The sequence below is a fragment of the Falco naumanni genome, chromosome 1 (genome assembly GCF_017639655.2).
Source record: "Falco naumanni isolate bFalNau1 chromosome 1, bFalNau1.pat, whole genome shotgun sequence".
NCBI lineage: Eukaryota > Metazoa > Chordata > Aves > Falconiformes > Falconidae > Falco > Falco naumanni.
The window spans coordinates 85,345,070-85,370,118 of NC_054054.1; positions in this window are offsets into that span (position 1 = coordinate 85,345,070).

Here is a 25,049-nt window from a genome sequence, read left to right on the forward strand (position 1 = left end):
AGTTATCAGAGACCTCATTTATATGAACATATTCCATATCCCCAATGGTTTTCATATAATTGAGGCTGAATGTCAGCAAGGTTTTGACTTCAGGATATTTTGACTGATAATTGAAATTTCCAGAGGTAATAATTATTTCAGTATTATCTTCTGCCTCTTTTTTTTTTTTTTTCCCCCTTTCCCCCTCCCCGTCCTGTGAAATCTCTTTTATGCAACACTCAGTCTGTGCCACCCCCACAGGCACTTGCAGACCTTCCACATCACCTGAAGCAGCACAGGGCAGTGCCGGAGCCCCCAGAGCCCCCCAGGAGCCCCCCAGCCAGTGGGGAGCGAGGGCAGCAGCACCCTGGCGGTCCCCAAGCACCCCTCCCCTGGGCGGCAGGGCGAGTGGGAGGTGGGCTCAGCTCCACCACAAAACTCACAGTCATCCTCCAGCTCAGTCTCACTGCTGAGTGCCTCTTGGAGCACACACAGCAACTCCAGCTAAGCGCACGGGAACAGTTAAGGTCTCAGACGCAGATCTGATAGTCGAACCTCAAGCTCTGGAATATCAGGCCAGCGCCTTGCCCAGCACCGCTCCTCTGTGCCAAGGTGCTGCCCAGTGCGAGCAGAGCCTAATGTCTGCCTCCTGCAAGAAGAGATTCCACTGATGCCAAAATATTTTTTCTACAGGTAAAGGTGGACAGAGTCCACCTCAGCGTTTTCAACCAGTGAGACAAATTTCACTGGATATATAGCAAGATGTGTTCAAAGCAAAAATCAACAGAACAAACAAACAAAAAAAAATCAAGTAATATGAAGTTCAGATACTAATGACATGAGGCTTATATAAACGTCGCGAGTCAACTACTTCCTATTACAACTTATTAAAATTTACATTCCATACTTATTTAATTAAAATACGTTTCAATCAGCATAGGTAATGCAAAGTGTACATTTTGCACAAAATTCAAATGTTTTGAGCTGTTTTAACATTTCACTGTTGCAAACAATTTGCATAATATACAAACTGATGATACTGATGTGGCGAGCACGTCCCTGACAGGATGTATTTGTGGATGTCAATTTTGGAGCCACTGGCACCGAGCAGAGAGCATCACTCTTTGAACTTCCCCTGCTCCTCACGTGTGATGCTGTTAGGCCTGGAACAGCTCTGCAGAGCTGTGAGTGAGCACGACGGTGATGCTGGGCAAGGGTTATTGCTCAGGTCTGAGGAGCACCAGCTCCTCACCCACACCCCTAGGAAGGAATGGGTGCTATATGGATCTACCAGAAGTGGAACGGGCGCTTCCTCTAAAACTGCCTCATGATTACACAGGCAAACGTCTGTCTTCATAACATACCAAACAATGTTTTCAGGTTTCCAGAGCTCTAAACACACAGCTATACATCTCTGAGTGAACAGAAAGGCAGTTTGACCTGTAACACACAGAATAATTACAAAGATGTCACACAAGGTGCAATGCTGTCCCACAACCATTAGGCTGTACTGCTGGTCATCATGCCCACTGGGTACACACTGCATGCCAAGAGCCTGAGAAGGATCACAACACTGCCCAGGAGCCATAATGAAACACCTGAATACACTTTATGACCTATTTATATAAGGAAGCATAATCTAAAGCACCAAGATAATTACTGGCTGCACTAACAAATTCTTTGTCAAAGTTCCTGGGCAGGTCACAACGCAGAAGACTCAAGACATTGCTCATCAATATTCCTCTCCCCCTACCTGCACCACCTGCTCCTGATGCTTAGAGCACACACATTGCCTTATCTGTAAACATAATAGTATTTGTTAATTGATTGCTATTCCTTCCACACTGGAGCCTTTAGGAGTGATCTTAAGCATTTGGTGAGTGAAAGATTACCATAATTATTGGGATGGAACTGTGCTCTGGAAACTGCTTTTTTTACTGTGTGCCATGTGCATGAAAAATATGTTCCCCAGCAAACTGAACTGTAGCTCCAAATACTAATTCACATGCTTAAACATACACATCTGCGTACTATTTAACTAACTGCTAGCTTTAGCAGAAGCAACACAGTTTAAGATACAAGAGCTGGTACGAGAAGGTGCTGGTATCTCAGCACAAAATGAGCTGATGTGCAGAGCACAGATTGGAGGTGATTGCACAAACTGACATAATATGTCACCACCCCTCTCATCCTGATGCTCGTTATCTGTTTGTCCTGCATCCAAGTTAAGAAAGGATGCAAAGAGCAGAGGAGCAATGTGGTGCAATCCACGAACAGCCTGGGCTATCTCTCAGCTCACAGCAATTCCAGTTGATATGAAGTTAGTATGCAATGACAGCCACAAAAATATCCTTGTTAGCAGCGTTCTAGAAGACGGACATATTTTTTTTTCTTACAAAATCTTTGGTTAAAAATGGCTACCTTGTCTAAGCAAAAAGCCTTGAGGTAGTAAATTTTCTTGCGCTGTAGGAGGACAGCTCATCCTTCAGTATAAAAAGAAAAGAACAAAATGTAGGGACACGAAAGGAAGCAATAAAAGTAGAATATTAACAACAACAATAAAAACTAGACAAGTAAGACTGAAAAAGGTCTCACGAGGGAGCCCGGCCCAGGAAGTTTTGGGAAGGAGAAAAAAGGACTGACTGTGCTCTTGTAACGGATTCCTTTTGAACACTGAATCAACCAGCATCAGGAGAGACAAACCATAACGCGCCCTGCTTCTCTGGCTCAAGGCAGACAGCTCCCTTCGGGAGCCTTCTGTAGACCCGCCCAATTACTGTATTTCTGACCCTTTAAATAAAACCAAGCTGTGTTCAGAAATTCTGGGAAGGTCCATGAAAAGGATCCCAGAGCTATACTTGCAGATTTACTTCTTCGAAAGTATTTCAAGAGAAGATGTGTGTTTCGGTGTTATCCCAAGGAGTCAAACCTGGGCCTCTGGGAAGAGGAAACACCAGAAATCAAGTACTTGTGAAGTTCTAGCAGCTGAGGATCCAGACAGCTGCCTTCAACATATACCCAAAGTCAGAAATTTCCAGAAAGCAAGTAATACAGAGGAAAGTGTTTTCCTAAATTTGTACATTTCAGACAACATGATAACACGCATCACCTAGGCAAAAAAAAGCCTTCTGGATTATTTTAAAGACATTGTGTCAGGAGGGGAAACCCAATCCATCCCTCTGAATTGGAAAACACCCTTGCACTCAATCGCACTCGATTGGAGAAAGAATTGCAAAAGCAACTCCTGGCAGAGAGCAACTCCGGTTGGGATACAAATGACATAGCAGGGCGGCCAGGAGGCATGGATACTTTCCTCTCCCTTAGGTCAGTCTTCAGCATGTTACCCTGACAAAGCTAAAAAGTATCTTGACTTGCCTGCTTTGTGTTCATAGGCTTTACCAAGCCAAGTTCTGTCCTGGCAGCCCACGCCGCCCCAGCAGGAGCAGCAGCTCTCCATGCCGCCCGTGTGCATGCCTGCAGTAACCACATTAACCGCAAAGCAAGTTTTTATCTTGTTAAGCTGCTAAGCTCTGAAGTGTTCTGTTTAGTATGGTAATAACAAGGCTGAGTGATAAAGCTTTTCGTGGGTAGAGAAACAGCAGCCAAGATCTCCTGTGAAGGGGACATGCCGTTTGTTTCTTCACACAGACTCTTCTGGATGTGCCAGCACAGACATAAGTCAGATTCCATCGGCTAGGTAACACCCTGGCTCGGCATTAAAGAGGCGCTGGTAAGAATTCAGACCGAGAAGCTGACCTGTCAAACCTGATCAGGAATATGATCTACATATAAACCAACCCGTAAAATAAACCCCACTGTTGAGGTACTCGGATGGGTTTTAATACAGCCAAGGTCTTGTCAATATCTGCAGGAGGAAGTTGCATCTTTCCTGTGTTGGTTCCACATGAGTAGCCCCCTAATGACAACAAAAGCAGCCAACACACACACACCCTGGCGGGGTCCTGCCCCCACCCTGCTCTCTGCCACCCACAAGGGGCCTTCTACCAACCCAAAACACTCTCATCATTCAAATTAGGAGACTGGTCAAGACCTTCTCGCTAATGATTTAGACCCAAAATGAGGGTCATGTGAAAGAGTTCAGGGTCTGAGTAACCTCAGTGGCATCGCTGCCCTTCCCTGCGCACGGGCAATCCATGTCAGTTCCCCACCTCGGGCTCCCAGAGACCCACCTCTCCTTGTCCTTTGTCCCCAAGAGTGCTGGAGCACGTTGGTCTTCAGGATTCAGCTCTTTCTACGGGTCTCATCAATGTAAACTGCTTTTAATTTTTTCAGCTCAGGCCTCACTGATTGGAAAGTCCCATTACAGGCAAAAGGTGATGTTCATTTGCAACCTGGTTTAAACCAATGGAAAGTTATTCAAGTATTTGCAGATGAAAGAAACCAGGCACCCATCGCTTCTGTTGCTGTCGCACCCCTCTGCTTCAGCTGACCCGCTTCACCCCGAGGCAGCACCTCTGGACGGCTGCACATCAGTGGTTCACTCTTCCCCACCACGTTCGTGCTGCCTCTCCAAAAGGCAGTTTCAAGTCTAAGCCTGCTTATGACCGTGTCCTGCACTCACAGAGCAGTTTCAAATGAAGTTAAAAAGGGCAATTTCTGCAGTGTTTCTTTGTTTTGGTCACTTGCAATAGAAAATAAAGTTAACAAGGAAAAAAAAAAACCCTCCCAGAAAAGGTAGAGCTCTGGCTGCCAGCTCCTAATCATTACAAACTGTGCAATTAGTGCTCCTCCAGGCTGCTGTGAAACAGGATCCAAAGCAGCCACAGGCATGAAAGGATCAAGCCCACCATCAGCCTGCTGTTAGGGGTGGGATAGCGTGCTCAGTGCCTGCGCCATGCAAAGAAGATCTTACCAATGTTCCCCTTAGCAAAGACCCCTTTAGTTTGCATAGTGGAGATCTGAGGATCATGATGGGCCCAAGTGATGCACAATCTTCCTTCAGATTCCTATTGCAGACTGAGTAAGGAATAAGATCTTTAAAATGGAGGTCTTAGCACTTGTAATCAGCTCCAGGTAGTCTGCATTTGGGTTCATTATTTTAACATCTCGCTATCTTGTTACAAACCGCAGCATCAGTTGCTAATTTGCAGATAACTGTTCCGCCACAGAAGCCAATACCTTCCATCTCCAATGTCATTGCCCTCTGCCTTTTAAGATAAGAGAAAGTATTAATGTATTTTATTTTTTTTTTAGTTTAATCACTGTGAAACAGTCTTTTGGAGTCATAAATTACACCACTTCTGACTTGCCAACTTCCTGTTCAACGCCATTTTGCAGCGATGCACATTTCCCTGTACTCCTGCAGAAACCAGAAGTTCAGATAACAAAACGGTGGCAATACCTTCAGATTTAAATGAACCATGTTCCCCTGCAGGCAGCAGAGCTCCCAGCAAGTATATGGCCTGCTGCTTGCATGAGCTCACTTCCCAGAAATTGAAGCTCTGCAATACTGGTCTCCCAGCGTAGGCGTACTCATGTATGTGCTTCTGCCTGATGCTTTTCCAGACTTTACAAGAAAAGGATGTTTTACAGCCCCCAGCTGCCTGCCTGCCAAGGCAACTGCCTGTTCAGTGCATGCCTGGTGCTGCCCCTCAATGGCAGGGACAGACCAGAAGGAACAGAAAAGGAAAACAGGTACAAATGCATACCCTAAAATTGTCGTGGCTCTTCAAAGACTAGCAAATCTGGAGCATGCTCCAAACCGAGTGCTCCAGTGGTGGAGCAAGGCCTAGGGACATCCCTGCGCTCTGTCATGCCAGACCAAAGGCTGGGCTGCTTTGCAAATCTACGGGATGGAAACACTCAGAAGGGTCAAGTGCCTTCATCTTGTTTGTCAAGTGCCACAGGATTTTTGGCTGAAAGCAAAGGGTAGGATGCAAAGACCAAAAATAGCAGGGAATGAACTAGGAATTTTTAATTTTTTTTCTTTTTTTTTTTTTGAGGAGAACTGGGGTCCACAACCCCCTTCAGAAACCCATTGGTACTGCTGCCCCTCAGAGCTGTAGGCACTCGTCTGGGAGAGCAGCAGCTGGTGTCGAACTTGCTAAGCTTGAATTATCGCAGCCTGATCAGCAGATTAGGTGGGATAACAGCTCAAAGCCATAGCTGGCTGTTAGTGCTCGCAAGGGGCTGCATCCCTCTGAACAGCTCTGTATGGCACGGCTGGTACCTTAGCTGCAGACAGCTGAGGATTAAACCCTGCAGAGTCCACTCAGCTACCTAGGAGATACTTTAATCTCTAAGAAAACTGACTAAGCACTTGCGGCAACCGCAGGAGAAGCCCGTGAGCTTGGACTCTGCAAGAGGAGCTTTCAAGCCACCACCCAGACGCAGACGTGGGTTTCCATGTAGAAGCCGGCAGGCTCTATCCCGCTGCAAGCCAGCTGGGTGAGGAAGCAAATCTCCATCTTTAACAAGCACAAAGAGTCAAAGTGATTTCAGCCTCCCCCCCCCCCCTTACCTAATTCCCCCTGCAAAACCTGAACTAGAAGAATAAAGAAAACCACTGCTCAAAACATCAGCAATCCTCTGCTGCAGCAGCTCTAAGGCCCGTGTTCTGCACACAAGGCGTTTGGCAGGAACACAGCAGCCCACTGCAAACCACCCCATGGCAACTTCTTTGGTAGCACCAACGAGTAGATTTGCAGGTGTCTCAGCTCCTTCTTCACACTCACTACTGCTCCATTCAAACACCGCTTGGCAAACTGTGCCAGCCCCCTCCTGCTCCCCTGCCAGGCTTCCCAGCACCCTGGCTCCATGTTCACCGAGACTGGTGCAGAGGAACGCACATGGAGCGAGCTCTGGACCACAGCCTCTTCCCTGACTCCCAGTGCCTGGCATTTCTAGTACTTTTATCAACCAGCTCTCTTTACACACGTCTTTTTAATTTCATCCACCAGAAATACTTTTCTTTCCGTTCCCTTACTGTTCTCCATCCAGTCATCTCGACATCACATATTTACTCTTTCTGACCTTGCCACTTTGCACCCTTTCTTCTCGACATCCTTCTAAGCACAGGCTGCTCTCCCCGAGGCTGTATTTCAAAGAGCCGTGAGTTACTAGCAGTAACCCATGCTGGAGTTGCAGAGAAGTTTATTATCAGCACCCAGGGTGGCTGCCAGCAGATGACAGACTGCTGAAGACACTCTGCAGGTCTCCAGCACGGTTCCGCTCCAACCCCTGTCCAGACCACTACCGACCCCTCAGGCGGGGAGAGCTCACAGAGCAAGGGAACACATTCATCAGCCTGCAGAAACAGCAGCAACGGGCACTCCTGTCTCTCATTCCCCTCTCATAAATGACAGCTTGATGCCTTCTGCCCACTCTGAAAGGGTGAAGGGGCTGAGGCAATGACCATTTACAACCTCTCTGTTACCTGCAGTGGGTTTGCATAAGGACTGATCTGCAACAACAACCAGAGTGAGTAAAACCCCTAGGTATATCATAAATTCTTAGACAAACAGTAACTTGAAAATCAGACTGTACAAGAACATTTTGGCGCCTGCATCTTATGAGGCAGATATTCCAGTATTCTCTTTTCCATATTTTAACTCCCATTTAAGCTCACTAGAATGCCTATCCTGCCAAGGCAAAGCACGGAAACAAAGGCAATAGGCGGTTAAGTCAGTTGAGTCCCAGCTCCCCTGCAGTCACCAGTTCCCTGCTGTGACCTCAGTTAGCTCCCGCTCAGCACCCACAGCCCGCACCTCGGCACCCTCACTCCAGGCACCCGGCACACACGCCTCGCTCCCCTCACAGTCACCACTCCTTGCAGCTGCTTAGATGCACGGGGGTTGATATGGCTTTCTTTAATTAGGCTGTAGAAAATTAGGGTTGCCTTCTACAAGGGCACTTTCTGGTTTTGGCTGGGATAGAGTTCATTTTCTCCTTAACAGCTGGTGCAGTGCTGCGTTTCGGATTTACCATGAGCACCGCGCGGCTGGCACACCGATGCTTTAGTTGGTGCTGGGCAGCGCTGACTCTAAACCAAGGACTTCCCAATTCCCCGTGCTCCGCCAGTGAGGAGGGCACAAGAAATCGGGAGGGGACACAGCCAGGACAGCTGACCCGAACTAGCCAGAGGGACATTGCACACCACAGAGCCTCATGCTCGGTACATAAACTGGGGGGTGGCTGGGAGCTGCCGATCGCTGCTCGGGGACCGGCTGGGCATCGCTCAGCAGGGGTGAGCGGCTGTACTGCACATCGCTTGGTTTCTTCCCTTGAGTTTTATTCCTCCCTCTCCCTCTTCTCTTCATTACAATTATTATTGTTGTCATCCTTATTATTACTATTTTTACTTTATTTCAATTATTAAACTGTTTTTATCTCAGCCTATGGGTTTTAGCTTTTTTTTTGACTCTCCTCCCCATCCCACCAGGGGGTGGGAGGCAGTGAGCGAGCAGCTGTGTGGTACTTAGCTGCTGGCCAGGGTTAAAGCATGACAAGGCAACCCAGAACTAGGGTTACTGCTCAGCTTTCCCCTGATGGGGACTGGAAGGGGTTGGATGTGGATCGCTCCAAGAGCTTCAGGAAAACCTCCAGGTGCAGTATGCAAACACCACCAGAAACTTTGGATGGGAAATAGTCTTAAGCCTGTGATTTTGGCTGGGTCTTTTCTCAGTGACTGGGCTGCTGCAACCCAATGGCAGTCCGCAGGAGTTCAGCTGCTAAGGCTTTGAAGGATTTGAGTGTCTGGTGAACATTGCTGTCATGGTTAAAACCTCCCACAAATCAAGCACTCGGCTAAACCTCAGGGGACTTGCACACTGCAGGGCACTGTGGCTTCGAGAATGAAGATAGCAACAGAGAGTGGAGAGAAGGGAAGAGAGGAGAAATTAAGATCTTGGGTATTAAGATTTGACTAACTGGAGGAGACAGGATTATTAAAAAAGGGGAGATGGGAGGCGGGAGAGGCAGACAATTTTCCTTAACCTGCCCCATCCTGCCATTAGCATTTAAATTAAAATGATGAATTACTGAAATAGCCATGGTCAAGGCCTCTGTATCCTCCCCCATAGTAAGAACCATGATGCATTGTCATGTGCAAACAGCTCCTTCAGGAGACACCAAAAGACTCTTAATAATGGATATTACAGTTCTGCAATGATCGCAGTGGAAAGCACCCAAAATTACCAGCTTTCTTTGCAGAGTAATTTGTTATTTTAATGCTGTCAACCTGCAGAAATAGATTTATTGTTATTAATAATAGTGATTTGCCACATTTTGCTAGTTAAATTACAGTGCTGTATAGTTAGTTCCACAATAAAGGACTGGAAGTGTGCCAGGAGATTGCTCATAGCTCAGTGTAACAGCAGTTGGCACCGTTCCCATTAAGGCATTAAAATTTGAGTCAGAAACATAACAGATGCAAAACAAAACATGAGGTCGCTCGCGGGGATTATATAAAAACAATTAAAACAAATTAATTACCAGTTATGTTAGTGTTTCTCGGTGTACACGTAGAACGATTACAAATCCATGCAGAGGTCTTTTAAAGACCATAAAAGTCAATAAGGATCCCTGAGGGGCTGCAAAGAAACTTTTGGTTTCCAGCATAGCAGTGGGTTTAGGGAGATGAAACGCAGGGAGACACAGGCTGTGGGACAGGCCCAGCTCCCTGGGAACAGAAGCAGCTTCTGGAGGCTCCCGAGGAAATCCAGGAACAAGGGTTACAAGCAGAGAGAGGAGAACGAGCCAGCCCCTTGGTGCTACGGATGACAGAGCCGGCACCCGAGGCTGTGAGCGCTTTGGGCAGCCCTGCCAAAGTACCTCAAGCCCAGCTCAGAAAAGCTGAATGGGGACAGTGAGATAAACCGGTGTGTCAGCGTCGAGGGGATGCTCAAGGGCATGCAAGCAGGGCAGACTTCAAATGGAGGAACGGTTTGCTGGGAGGGGCTGCATCAATTTTCTCCCCATCTCCCCCTAAGCAAGCCTGGAGGTTTCTGGTCCTTGCAGAAGACTCACTGCAAAGTCTTTATGAGGAACTCCGGCGGGCAGTCCGCCCACCCCTGTTTGTTTCCCAGCCGTCTGGGCCTCTCTTCGCAAAAAAAAGGAATCAGATTATTGTGTCAGAACTCCTCCTGGCTACCCTGCGGCCAGCGGCAGAAGCCACAGCGCCCTGCTGAAGGAGGGCTCAGCCACTACCGAATGCTGCTGAAGACCTTGTCTGAGGGCTTCCCTATCCTCCTGCTACTTCAAAACTAAAACAGTGAGGGAACACTGAGGGCCTGAACAACGTTCTGTGACTGTGCGGCCCCCGTGACTTCAGTATTATTGCTCCTGACAGCCGCTGTCGTTCCCCCCACTGCCTCCCCACATCCCACCTTACCCACACAGCCCAACAGAACAAGTATCAGAGCTGTTTAGCTGTCCTTTGCACCTTAAACCTGTGACATGGTTATTATAATCCTTGCCTCCCTGAAATCAGTGGGGAAAAAAACTGCCTTTGAGTTTTCCATTATTTCTGCAGCCCTTGGACAGTAGGATCTCCAGTCACGTTGGCCCTCCCCATCCCAGTGGCACAGGCAGAACATGCATTTTCTCAAAATGAACAATTCATCCGGCACCACAGATTTATCTGCTATAGTCTAACCAGCAAAGAAACAATCATTTTGCTAAATTCTTGCAGTTGAGTTTGAATAAACTCTCTCTTAAAACTAAAGAGCATTGAACATGGTGTATACACCTGCTTTCTCAATGGGATGCTCAAGGTATTTATCCATCTGTGTGGGTGTGCGCTATGGCTTTTATCTACAGGTTATTCTGTCTCCCTCTTCTTGACACTGTAGGGATTATGTGCTTTTTAATACATCCAGAACTCAACTTTTCCTTTGGAATATTTACTGGTATTTTGTGAGACTGTAATACAGCATCACATCAGAAACTCCAGGCACACACGAACCAGAGAAAGCAGCAGAGAGGTACAGGTTTCCTTAGGAAAACCACGACTTTCTGCACACAAACATACAGCAGTTGCAGCTTTCAATTTCAGCAAAGCTTCCAGAACTGAAAGAAAACTCCTTGGGCAGCATATGAATTGTTGCCTTTCACTGTTGTTTCTAGTTTTCTATTACCAGGGAAAAGAAAAAGTGCATTGGTATTTTAGCATCTGACTAATGGTGTGAAAACAGTATCTTACTGTTTGTCTCCGAGGAGCGACTTAGTTCATATTCTACCCTTTGGAAAGAAACAGGTATGGAATAATCACACCAACTCTACTTATTGTGCACGTATAACATCTAATATTAAAAAAATCAAATACAGCCTCACTGCAGCCCTCTCCCTCTCTCCCCCATGTTTGCACATCCAAACCATCATTTTTCTTGTTAGTTCTTTGTTAAGCACCATTCATATGCCTGATGCAGTACAGGGGAGTACCCCGTCCCTGCCCTTAGCAGCACAGCTATCTCTTTTTTCAAAAGAGACATAACAGCAGGCATCAAGTGTTCCCGTCAGCACTGATGCTAGGAGGTGGTCTAGATGCACTGCCAGGATTTAGACCTAAAGCCACTCATAATCCCATGAAGGGGGGAAATAACCTGATTTCCTTAAAACACCCCATGTATTTGAGTTAACCTGCAGAAACCTCTTTTTCTGAATTGCTTTAATTTGCATGAATACTGGGAAGGAGGGAGAAAAAGAGTGACAAAGGACTCCGTGGCAGAGGCCTCCAGGCAGTGACGGACAGGTCAGCAAATATCCTCCACCCCCGTTCAGTGGAAGCGTGCCCTTTCTCCCCAGCTCACATCCCCAGGTGCAAACTGGGCAGTAAGGCAATGACAGACCATGCTTAGTAAGGCAAGAGGAAAGGTCTGTTGCCACCTTCTGCAGGACACTTGGGAAGGGAGAAGAAGGGAGTCAGAAGTGGTGGCTCTTCTCCCCTTCGCTGCGAGGAGGCTGGGGTCAGCAGACAAGCAGAGAACCCATCTGTGCCAATTTCCCTGACAGTAGAAGGACCCACAGGGAATGAACTGTGGCGTTAACCACAGATCTTCCACTAACATTACGCTGTTTGACTTCGGAGCACTGACAGAGAGACCAGCAAAATACTTAAATATTTGTCATCAACAAAGAGCACTTTCCCTCTTGTTTAAACAGTTTTCCCCTAATAATTATCCAAACTAGTCCTGCCTTTTAGAAAAAGGCTTTTTTTTTTTGTTCAGCTTTAGAAAAAGCAAGGCCTAACCAAGACTCGAGCGCTGCAACAGGAATAATGCACTTCCAGCAGGGACTGCAGCCCCTGCCCATCAGGATGTACTAATGGGAGATGCAAGAGGGTCTCAAGAGAAGTCACGGAGATTTATATCCCTTCTTCTCACTTGAGTAGCACAGGGCAGCTTGTCAGTCAGCCCCACTCGGCACACAGCAGCACAGCACCCTTCCCTGCAGGTGGCATCGCCCTGCGCCCAGCCGTTGCCCACCGAACACCAGCCTGCTGCAGCACTGACAGACCTGTGGGCAAGTCCCAGCACCTCGCTCGAACTTACTTCTCAAGCAATCAGGAATTTGCAGACTTTTGACTCCACCCTCTTCAAAAGCAGATGGAAACCGTAAATATTGATGGGTATCACCAGATGTCACTGTTGTACAAAGTCATCCAAGCTGCATTTCTTGGAGAGCACATGGTAGACTTGCAAAGACACCTTGGGCTTTCCCTTCATCCACCCCCCGCAGCAGGCCAAGAAAGTGTTCTACAAGGGAAGCAGCAGCAACGTCTGCTCTCAGCCATGGATGGTTACAAAGGCAGTTTTTTAAAGTAGAGGCATGCTGGGCTGTGGTTTGGGGAAGGAACCAAAGTGCACCATGACAGTTTTTTTTTTCAGGTCTGATATGTTTATAGGGAGCTTTATTTCCTAGTCTTGTTCCAATACCTTTCTTTCTGCTGGAAAGCCAAATTGCAGGGCTGCAACCACTGATATCAGCTAGCAAAGAGATAACAATAATTAATACTTAGTAATATTGAGCACAGAATTTCTTTTGGATGATGCTGCCTTATTAGTTTCAGCAGGGATTCTCTGAGATAATCAAACCCAGGATTTCAGAGTTCATTTGCTTACAGTCTGTTTCACACGGATTTTGATGTACTTCTAAGATGGCTTGGATACCAGCATTCGCTTTCCAGTAATAGAGCATTGTTCCCTATCCACAAGATATCTATCAGAAGAGCAGAGCAGTACCTAGATGAGCTTAGGTTTGAACAAGATGTGCAGGAAGCAGTGGCCTTTCAAAAGCAAATCTGTTAAGGAAATAATTTCAGCTAGGAAAATAAACATAACTGGCACTGCATCAGAAGAGCAGAACAATCATGTTGATCCGCTGAAGGAACACACTTGATGTTTTAAAACAAAACAGATCTGTGCAAGGAAGTGCTTGCTTAAAATATGTGTGTATTTTTATTCATCAAGACACATTTAAAAACAAAAAGAAGACAAAACATACATGCACATCAAGCCCTTCAGCCCGGGCATGCTGCCGCCGGTTTGTTACATATTGCTAGCTATTCCCAAGGTGACGAGTGTTATCTGAATGCTGTTTGTGCAGTAATCCAGAACCAATTATGCATAATAGTTCTTCAGCAAAGTACATTGGAAAAATAAAGAAAACACGCTGACTGATAAATACACTTTCCCACATTCAGGCCTCGCGGTGGCACTGGCTCTCCCACGGCTCGTGAGCAAAACCCGCAGCCCCCAGCAGCTCACGACTGGTGCTGGCCGCAGGGCGAGCAGAGGCGGTGCCGAGGGGACCCTGCTGCCCAGGAGCTGGGGGACAGCAAGGTGGCAACCCCTAGCCCAGTGGCAGCCCCTCCAGCCCGCCAAGGAACACGCACGCCCACTTGCTTGACAAGAAGGCGGCGTTAGGAGAGACAGGGACGCCTGCTCCCCACCAGTGCCACAGGGGCACCGGCCACAGAGACTCACCAGGGTATTTCTAGGGCAAGCATTAACGGTGACTTAGCCAGGCCTCTGCTTTTCACTGTCAAGGCATTTAAAAGACAGCTCGTTCTGCCACTAGTCCTGCTAGGAAATTGTCTGCAAAGTCTGCCTTTGGCGCTATGTGACTGTACAGTGGTACCCTCGTGGTTACAGGCACTAACGAACCCTGGGATGCTGTCAGCCCTCTCCTCGGCGTGCCGGCTGTGCCTGGACACGTACACACTCCACCCTTCTCAGCCACACAACTTGTACCAACGTCAGTCATCGGGGTGATGAGGGATGCACACACCTATGTGCGACGGCCACGCAGCGGTGGGACACTGCCACAGGGACGGCGCCCGCTGCCCCACGGGCCGTGGCCATCAAGAGACAGGGCTCGTTCAGGCTGGAGATCCCAGCACATGAGCTGTGCTGCACTGATACCTTTCGTACTCACTGACATTAACATAAGCTGACCCCTCTTCTCACAGCTGCTTTTATATTGGGCTGTTTTACTCTACTCCTCATTTACAAAGGCAAAGCAATTTTCTATTACTCATCAGCTTCCAGTCTGGCCCAACTACACACACCTCCATGCCTGTTTAACACTGCCTTAAGCATAATGAACAAAGGAAAAATAAGGACCAGAAATGAATCAGCTTGAAGGGAGAAACTCATAGGATACTACAGGGATTTGTCTGTAGCCTAGTACAACTTACATTATTTTTATTAATGTGCTGAAAGTAGAGCACAGAGCAAATGGCACATGAATTATGTTCAGATCATTCCAGAATGAAAAGTGTTGCAAAGAGGAATAAAAGAAAAATAACAGGCCTGGGGAAGTTCACAAAATATGGGCATGAAGTAGCAAAGTGATATTCCAGCCAGAAAAATGCAGAGCTAATGCGTACTGTGGAGGCTGGAGAAATAAATCTCACGTGCAACAGTCTGAGGAGAAGGTGCTGGTGAGGCACGGTTGGGGGACCTGGGGCTGGGAGCCGGCTCGTTTTCTCCAAGGGACTAGCACAGAACTGCTGCTAAGCTCCCTCCCTCTTCCCACTATCCCCAGCTTTTCCAAGGGTCACACCGAGGGACACAAAAGCAGTTCAGGCTTTTAACAAGAAAGCACAAGGCAAAGAGCTTTGTGAGCCAGACTCCTTGTCTCAGGCTGCAAACCCAGCACAGCTAGCCGAGGCGAGGCGGTACGCAGCCTGCCGTCGGGCTGCAATTGCCCGCTGCAGGATTTCTGACATTTTCATCTTATACAGCTGGTAGCACAGTGGGAAACAAAATATTGTACTCTGATCCAGTCCATGAGTAGACTTAATCTCTCACGGTCTCTCCCCCTGCCATCCTTTGGTAGTATTTTCTAACATTTTGTTAGCTCATACTTGAGCTCCAAATAAAAAAAACCCCAATGCTTATTTTTGAAGCCTCGAGCCAAAGCTCAGTAATGCCAGCAGCGGGGTCAGCTGAGGAGTTGTGCCAAGGTCACCCAGGCAAGCTGGGGCTGTCGGCAAACCAACACAGATCTCCTAAATCCCAGTCCTACCTGCCTGAACTTTTAAAAATTCTCTCAGTCTGACTTTTTAACATCTGTCAAGGGCTTACAGCAGGGCGAGTTTTGCTGGGGCCGTGAGTATCTGCCCCCTTCCCTCCCTGGAGGCCAGAACCCATATGCACCCAGCTGGCACGCGGGATGCTCAGCACTAGTGGCATCGCAGCTAGATGCTCTTTCTCCAAAAGCATGTCTGTAACACTCGCCTTGCTGCTTCCCTCCTGTCCCCCCCTCCCACCTGCTTCACCAGAAGGAGCCTTTCCAGCTGCTGTCCTGGGAAATTACCATCATCATCATCACCCTCCCTAAAGCCAGGGGTGACCTCAGAGCCGTCCTGCGGAGGCACTGGCAGATTCGTAACTTCAGGAGAAGCCTACCAAGCACGTCTCAGCCCAGCTGCCTCCCCCTCCCACTGACTCACCACCGGCTCGGTTGCCAGCTCTCAGCAGGAATAACACTAACGAGACAGGGAAGAAAAACAAAAAATAAATCACAGCAGAGGAACGGAGGAGAGCCCAAACCTGAAGAGGAGGAGCCCTTTGCATTTGGCCTTGTGCATGTTGCAATGCATCAGTCTGAAAAGGACCAGGCTTCCAAAAGCCTCTGTGCAAAGGAGAAGAGTATGATGAGGTGTTGCACATGAGTGTGTAAGCCCTTTATGGTTGCTTCTCTGACTACAGCAGCATGCACAGGTCTTGGACTATGAGGTCCCAAAACGCAGCAAACAAAGCAGTGGAGGAGAACGCTGTGTTTTCACTCCTCACTCAGGCAGGGGCTCTTTTGGAAGGGGTAAAGTTAACTGTGGGGCCCTAAGGACAGAGGTCTGGGTTTGCTCCCTCATATCCATATACTCAGCTCTAGAATTGCTAGTGAAAAAGCTAAGTTCTAAAAAGCTGAGCAGAAATATGGGATAGCATGCACAAAGCTCAGCCAGAACATGAAAATCTGTCCTAGAGGAATCAACAGAAAATCCCATTGGCTTTGAGTGGATGAGAATACGTGCTAGGCTGCAAAACAATCCCCCCCTCCAGCCGTCACCAGTTCGCAGGCACGTACAGGACTGCCAGGATGAAGGCACCACATCTAAAAATATGCTAGACACTTTGCAGAGACTTCAAATCACTTCAGCTCTCAATAGGTCACAGTAAGAGCCGGAAAAATCCCCCAGAATTTTCTCCAGCTCATGAAGACACCTTCTTTAGCACTACCGCTTGCACACCGGTGCCCACCAGCGCTCCCACCCCCGACAGAACGCTCTCCCCAGCACTGGCACACGGCACTCGCAGCAGGTCTGGCCTTGCCGGAGCCAGGGGCATTCCTGGCCAGTGGTGCTGGGGCAGGCAGGTATGAGGCTGTCAGCTTGGGAGACAACCAGGGAGATGGGAATCTGGGACAGCGGTAGGAAGAGGAAAGAGAGGGAGAGGAAATGCCCTCCCTAAATGCTGGCACGCACGAGGGCGATGGTCACCCGAAGCCAGTCTTTGAAGCAATTTCCCCGCTGCAACTGCACAGATTTTCTTTTGCTCTCAAAAAAACAACACTAAGTGCCAGTACAGATGAGCAGCACAAGTTTAAAAAATACTAACCCAAGAGGCAGAGCAGCAGTGCTTCCGAGCCCAGCTGCACGGGAGGGTTCCTAATGACAAAGGGGTATTACAGAGCTGGAGCAGCTGCTTGTCTTTGCCTCTGTGGCCCTAACCCCTGCAGAAGCTGGGAGAGCAATCACAGCCTTTCAGAGCTGGTGATTGGACCCTCCCCTGCCTGCCTGCTCCTGGCTCCTCATCCCAATCACCCCCCCGCATCACACCCAGAACAGCCCCTCCAAAGGAAACACCAGCGTCGCTGCTCTCACAAGCACTGGGGACAGCTTGGCCTCGGAGAGAATAGCCAAGTGTTGTTGAGCGGCTGAAGCACTGACACTGGATAAATGCTGTCACCAAGCCAACAGCAGAGTCATCAGGGGCTAAAGAAAAGAGCAAATGTTTGTAACCAGAGCTGCTGCAAACTTACTGGTTCCTTGCTAAGCCCTAAAAAAAACAAGGAGATGAAAAGTTGGCTTTGCTCTTTTTAGTAGGCACTGGAAATGCCTTGGCTCAGCGCAAACCCGATGGTGTTTACATAGCCTCCCCATTGCCTCCTGCCTGCATTCACTCTGTAAGCAGCTTCTGTTTACAAGCAGCAGGGAATGGGATCTCTGTCCATGAAAATGGATGATGTCAGAGTTAATTAATCCGACCTGAGGTGACACGGCCAGGAGCAGCCACTACGTCTCCCAGCAGGGAGAAGCTATATATAGTTCCTTAACGCGATGAGACATATCAATCATGGAGCAAAGAAAATAAAAAGGCACTTTGTTTTAAGAGCAAATTCTGCTTTGTGATCCCAGGAAGGCTGGACACTGAAACGGTGCATGAGAGTCGACAACAGCACAAAATGTGTTTTCAGAGGTGGTGGATACTGGTAGCAGTTTGCACCTTGGAAGAAGGGGCTGTTAGAAGATTTGTGCATCTTTAACAGGGAAATTTCCTTATTAGTCTGGAGGTCACAGCTGTGCAAAACACCCAGCAGCTTTGCTTCCCGAGGGTATGTGAATATTGTGCACAGTTCACGCTGCAGACTTGGCCTTCCCCTGATTTCTCTTGCAAATCTGTCTGAGCCCAGAATGCAAAGCAAAATTCAGTCAAATACCCAGGCAAAGCCACACACAGCTATGAATTTCATGTGGCTCTTGATGGGAAGTCATAAATCCATCTAGGGTTGCCCCTGAATGTTTCTCAAAGCTTCAGGGGACTTTTCAGTTATTTATTCACGGGATTTCAAACGCAAGACACAGCTGAGCTAAGGTAACTCTAGCAGGGTGCTGGGCTTGTTCATGTGCCACTTCCAGAGCTGATGGGGAAAAGCAAAACCCCTCTTCAGTCTCTCTTCCTTCTCACCAATTACTTGTCCAACTCCCTGACCAGTGCCTTCAGGAGGCAATTTCAGCAACCAGTTGACGTTGGACAACACGATGACTAGAAGAGGCTGACATTTCCCTTTAACACATGATTTGACTCAGTGTGTTGTAGAGATACCCAACAGCCCCAGTACGTACCATCAGCAAACACCAAGAAGAGATGACCACTGCCTTGAAAGCCTACAATCCAGCACCGAAGGACCATATTTAAAAAAAAATAAAAATCCAGGAGATGGAGCTGGCAGCAGCAGAAAAATAAAGCCTGGAGCAGCGGTGGCCACAAGGCAGTGTGGGGTAGGTGGGCGTTAGCCCCCCCCTGTACGCAGTACCCCCACAGCACCGGTGTGCTGCCAGCCATGTGGCTCGGCTCGTACTGCTCCAGACAGGAGCGGGAGGTTGGATGCAGCCTTCAGCCCCAAACCGAGCAGGGGGCCCACACCAGGTGCAGGAACAGACCGAGGAAAGAATGGATGCTCAAAACCGAGGGAGTACCAAGGGCTAGTAGACATCTTCAATTCGGACAAATCCCACCAAGGGAACACCTGTCCTTGCTGCTGGTTCCTGCTCCGATCAAGAAAGTGGCCCCTGCAGCCCGAACTGCAGCCGGGAGCGCGGGCAGGTTCATTCTGCTGGCGCTGCCTGCAGGCTCTGGGGCTGGGCTGCAGCCCGCCGAGAGCAGGGCAGGCAACGGCGAGTGCTCCCTCTCGGCCTTCAAACAGATTCATCTATAAATATTGATAGCCCTGAAGATTTAAGTGCTCTGTTTACCCACAAAACAGGTGAAATCTTGGCAACAGCAGAGTACCTTCCTGGAATCGGCTTGGCTTTTATATGCTTTCCCAGCCTGGGGAGAACAGACCTGCAGCGCGGTGCATCACCGGGCTGCCCGGCCATTGCCACCCAGCACCGACACCGCTGCTGGCTGCTCTGGCAGCCCAAAGCGAACAGCCAATTTGTGTTACAGCATAAACAGAACTGTGGGATGAGGGATTTTCCTGCCTTAGCTGAAGGACAAGAAGAAAATTATATATATAAAAAAATAAATTCAACAGCCCTCTGTTTCTGAAGTAAGACTCAAGTGACTGAACACGGTAATGATACAGTGCAGGTGCAGCAGGGATTTGTCAATGACAAACATGTGCAGGAAGAGTGTATGTTTATCCTGTACGTACACTGTGAAAAATATAGCCCCCCATCGGTACCACGCCTGAGCGCAGCCCTGCTCAGCACAGCCCGTGGATCAGGACAACCTGACAGCTGGGTATTATTTATGGCAGCTTTTCCAACTAGGTAGACATTTACAAATCAAAATAACTGTCATCTGTGTTGTCTGAACGCAATTTTTGGTGTGTTTTATCCTTCGCTTTCCCCCACCTACCGTATTATTAACAGCTCTTGGCCTCTGCCTGCCAATTTCTGTCTCCCCATGGATGTTTTCCCGACACGATGCAGCCCCCGGAACAAAGCCCCTTGCCCGGCAGATGGCACTCAGCAGCTCCCAGGAAACCCACACGCATCCAGAAATCCCTGCCCACGGAGTAAATGATGGGGTAATTGAGATTTTGTTCTGGCTGACACTGTCTCAGTGATGCTACGCCCAGGGCTATCCAGGGAGACCTGAGGTGCAGCCCCCCGCTGCCAGGAGGGATGCTGGGCTCGAGTGGGGGGTAGGCAGGCACCCAGCCCTGCCGTGAGCCCACCCAAGCTCGGGGTCAAACACAGCACCTGCTTTTCCAAAGCGGTCAGCCCACGGCATGTGACTGCAAGGAGAGGAGTGGTGGGGTGGGTTTCGTGCTGCCCCCCAGGAGGTGCTAGGGCAGCCCAGAGGGGAGGTGCGATGGCCACTGAACTGCCAGCAGGGCTGCGGGAAAGGTCCAGCCCATGGCTGCCTGGACAGGCTTCTTCCCTCTGGGATGCTTTCCCTGCAAAACCAAGCGTGGGGCAGGTCGTGGTACAGACCTGGACAACACGTGTAGGAAATGTGCTCCTGGAGCAGAATTTGGCCAGCAGCCACTCAGCAGGGGAGGCAACCTCCCCAGCGCGCGGCAGCCAATGCTGAACTAGCCTGCACTCTCCCCAGGGTTCTCTGTGCAGCCACAGGAGAGTGAGACCCGGCGATAACAAAGCAAACTCCACCTGCAGTTCTGCTTTCCCCCATGGCAGTTTCATTACAGGAATAAAAATAAATAGATAGATAAATAAATAAATAAACAAACCCTCCTCACCTCTCCTCTCCAGAATAATAATCACCAAAAGGCTGCACAGAAAATTTATTTTTATCCCTTTGCTGCAACAGGAACATGCGTTTGTTTCCTAAAAGTCGCATCTCTCGCATCACGACCCATGACCGGCCTGCGAGCGGTCCCTGCCTTGAGCGGTCCCTGCCTTGAGCGGTCCCTGCCTCGAGCGGTGCGCAGGGCAGCGCAGAGCTCCGCAGGCTGCGAGCTGGCGGGGGGTTGCATTAACGAGGGCTCGGCAGGCTGCAGCCCTCCCCATTAGCTTTCTATCATGTGCAATAAGAGCAGCCGTCCTACCGCGCGGCCCTTCCCATTCCCATGGAAACCATTGGTACATCCAGCCAGGAGTATAAATAAGCCTCTCGTATGAACTTCATCCTGCGTGTTATTTCACTACCGTGATGTCTAACACCCTTATGAGGGGACACGGGTGCCTCTATGTCTGTGGTGCACTGGCACTGTGCTCTTCCTCCCTGTACCAAAATACAAGCCAAGGGAGGAGACAGGGGCAGAGGCAAGAGAGCCCAGGGAAGGGAGGGACCCCATCAGGGGACAGAACGAGACATGGGCAAACACCGCACTTCACAGCCATGTAGAACAAAAATAGCCCCATCACCAGTTTTAATTGTCCTGCGTGAATTTTTAAGGAACAGTGCTCAAGAGACACTTAAAATGCACGTAATGTAATCTTCCAGAGCCATGCAAAACCAGCCCTGCATCCCCCACTCCCACTGTGCTCCCTCCACATCGGGCAGGCCCACCACCCATTTTGTAACTCCTGTGGGATACTCGGGGTGACTGGGAATATCTGTTCTGAACCCATCCACAAGGCCAGCCAGGGACCTTTGGGCAGTGAGTCCAGCACCCAGTCAGCAGGTTTTGCCTCATTTTCAGAGAGACTGGGATAATTTGCAGATGGTTTAAAAAGGTCAGGTCCTGGGGGACACACACAGCACCCTTACCACTAGTTGCAGCAGTCCATCTTTTACCTACACACGTATCTGCTCCCCCCTCAACCGTCTCCTGTCTTTCCATAACCATTTTTTCCAGGGGAAGGGGGTCTGTCCAAACAATTTCCATGTTTGCTTTACAGAAAGGATTAGACACTGCACAATATAAGATCACCCGCTGCTGCACATCAGGATAAAAACTGTAAGCGCCGTCAGCTGCCACGCGGTACTTCTCATCCCAGACTGCAGCCCTTATGTGCAGGCAGAATTAAACATTAGAAGGGATGGCAGCAAAGGAAACGTCACACTGTTCCAGGGCTTTTTTAGCCAGGTCCCCAAAGCCCACTGCCACCTGCACTTTATCAATTATTATTATTATTATTATTACTGCTAATAATTACCAGATTAAACTCCGCGCAGAGGAACTTTTCCAATTAATTACAACCAGAAACAGTAACAACAGAAGTGTTGCCAGACCTCGATCAAACTCCTCGACGACTCTGTGAACCTCTGTTACAGCGGTGAGCCCCTGACAGCAAGGGAAAAAATCCTTGCTTGACTTTGTTGGAGTAATTTTATTAACTCTGGCTGGTTCTGTTAGTTGACAAAGTGACAGGATCCTGGGGAAAATTTCTGTGTGTGTTTAGTACGTCTTTGGCAGGTGTCAAGGTATATTCTCTGGCTTGTCACTCACTGTGCTGCCCTTTAGATAGTTATTATTTCATGTAATTATGATTATTACATGCTGAGATGCCACCCTTATGAATAGCCTCTGGTTGCTGTCACTCACTGCAATGCGGTGCGGGTGGATGAGTTGTCAGGAAGGAGCTGCAGGGTATGAAATTGCCACATTTCTCTATTTTAAAACAAATAACCCCATGCTTCTGCTGGCCATCCCATTCCACTTACCGAGTGCCATGCTCAGGACAGAAACACTGGGGCAGCACAGACAGAAAATCATCTGCTATGAAGCACCCGTGCCAGAGTCACACAGTAAGAGTGGCCACAGCCCACCCACAAAATAAATTGCGACGTGAAGCCACCAGGCAAAGGAGATTGGATAATAACCCCCGAGCTGCACACCAGCGCTGCACGGTGAATTCCCTGGGGCATTTCTCTTGCAGAGTGGCTTTCTTCTTGGCTGCTCAATTCAAAACGACTTCTGCAGCTGCCCATGCCTACCCTCTGCATGGGATGCAGTAGGGCAGCCATCCCAACCCCGCGCACTCACCAGACAGCCGAGCTGCCTTTTGGAAGTGACCCACACTCCCTTTCCTACAGAACGGGCCAATGACACAGCATTTCACAGCGCCGCCTCAAAACTCAGTTTGTTGAGATAAGCCCCAGTTTTGCAGAGGTGGGGTTTCCATAGCAGACATACCCATAACTCCTGCTCGGGACTATTTCATTCAAACCAAAGCATTTGACTTGGACCAAGTCAACTTTGATTCTTTCCCAGAGGCTGCTACAGAGTCTCATTGACTTGGGCGAGTCATTCCGTGCTGCTGAGGCCCTGTTGTAAAATGGAAGACACAGTATTTTCTGCAAACTCCTTGGACCAAGCATTCCTTCATACAGTAAAGTCTGGAAAGTGCAGCATGAGAAGGCTGCAGTCTTGACTGAAGCCTTTTGGAGCAACTGCAACATTAAAAAAATGCACTTACTCAGTTGATGTCAGATACCCAACACCTCAAACAGTACACAGCCTCCACAGGGAGTTATTCACAATTACAAATAGATCAATATTCATAAATCATCTCCCTACAGCAGCTGAACAAATCATTTGTAACGACTCATTTCCTTGATGAATTTTGCCTCTTTTTCAGTTTGCAAATTATGAGTGAACAGAGTGAGATTTTCCAAATTGATTTCTTTCAAGCCTTTTTACATCCCACGTAATTTCCGAGAACAGTTTTAAGCCTTAGAAGAACTCCAGACCTGGCATCCTTGCCTGCCCGGAGCTCACAGTCAGGCCGCGCCATCATTAGCAGCAACCAGCTCATTACAATCATGACCACCCTGCCTGGTTTAATGGCACGCATGAGCCACTCAGCTGCTTGTGCTTCTTGCCAGGATGAGTACAGCAGTCACCATCAAGTTTCTAGTGCAAATACTTAGAATATCTAGGTCTGCGGTCCTCTTGGAGATTAATTAAACAAATATTTCCCTTCCCCATGAACACTGCTTCCAGTAAACGTGCTTGCTAAAATATTCACAGAAAGCTAACACAAAAAGAACAAAGCAAAGGTAATATCGAAGCCAGGCATGCTGAAGCATTTGCTCAACTTAATACCTGGCCGGGCTCAGGTGCAACGCTCCTCGCTCAGCTCTTTTCCCATACCTGGGGCCACAGGTGACAGCGAGCACCCCAGCTCATGGGTGCTCCCCTCGGCGCTCTGAGCCATCTCTGTGCTTCGCTCCCTCCTCCCCAGGGTGCAGAGCTGCTGCCAGCCACCGCAAGCTCGGGAAGGATGAAGAGGCACCTCTCGGCCCTGCAGTTAAACATTTGCACCGGCTATGACTCCAGACCAGAGTAGCAGGGCCATGTTGGCAGCACAGCTCTTTCTGCAAGCACAGGGCAGGGTGAGCTGCCGCTGGCACGGACGCTTGGCTCAGCAGCATGCGGCATGGCACACCTCGGACACTGGCTCCAGCCAGCCGATGGGAGAAGAACCCCCACATCAGGGCGATGGTGGGGCAGACATGTGCAGCCTGTGCAAGTTGGCACCACGCTGCTAAGAAAACGAAAAGCGGCAGCATAGAATTGCAGGCGGAGAGCCCAGAGGATAAGGCTCCCGGCTTCCTTCCAGAGCCAGGACCATTTCGCTCCCCCTGCCCAGTCAGCCCAGTTCCCTTCCTCTGGAGCATCCTCAGGTTTAAGGCCTCGCCAGCCCAGCCACGCTGCCGGGGTGACCCGGCTCCCTCCGGCTCGGGGCCAGCCTGGCGCCCCCACACTCGCCCCCCGCAGCCATCAGGGTGCCTGGTTCCACCCCACAACCTTGAGATTCGCTCTGCTCCATGGGGGCAAGGCAGATTGATAATTACATTGCTATTGAGATATTCACGTTCTGTTCCCTTGCCATTTAAGCAGACATAAAACATTTTATTATTCTGCTGATTTAGGAACCTGAATTTAAATATTAGAGTATTAAAGCGATACTTAATTAGTTGACTGAATGTTCTCCCTTTTATCAGTGTTGACAGATCTTAATTATAGCATGGGCTGTGAAAGCTGATAGAACAGCTGATGGCAGCAGCACCGCCAGGAATACTAAAGTGTGTCAGAATTACTTGTCTGTTTCCCCCCTTCCCTCTTGCTCTGTTCTCCAGGCATGCTCTGAAGTCCTTGGCAAATAAAGCCAATGCTGCAGCCAAGCCTGAGCAGTTTGGCATTTACTCTCAAGGACATGAGAAACTGCTCACCCTTGAGAA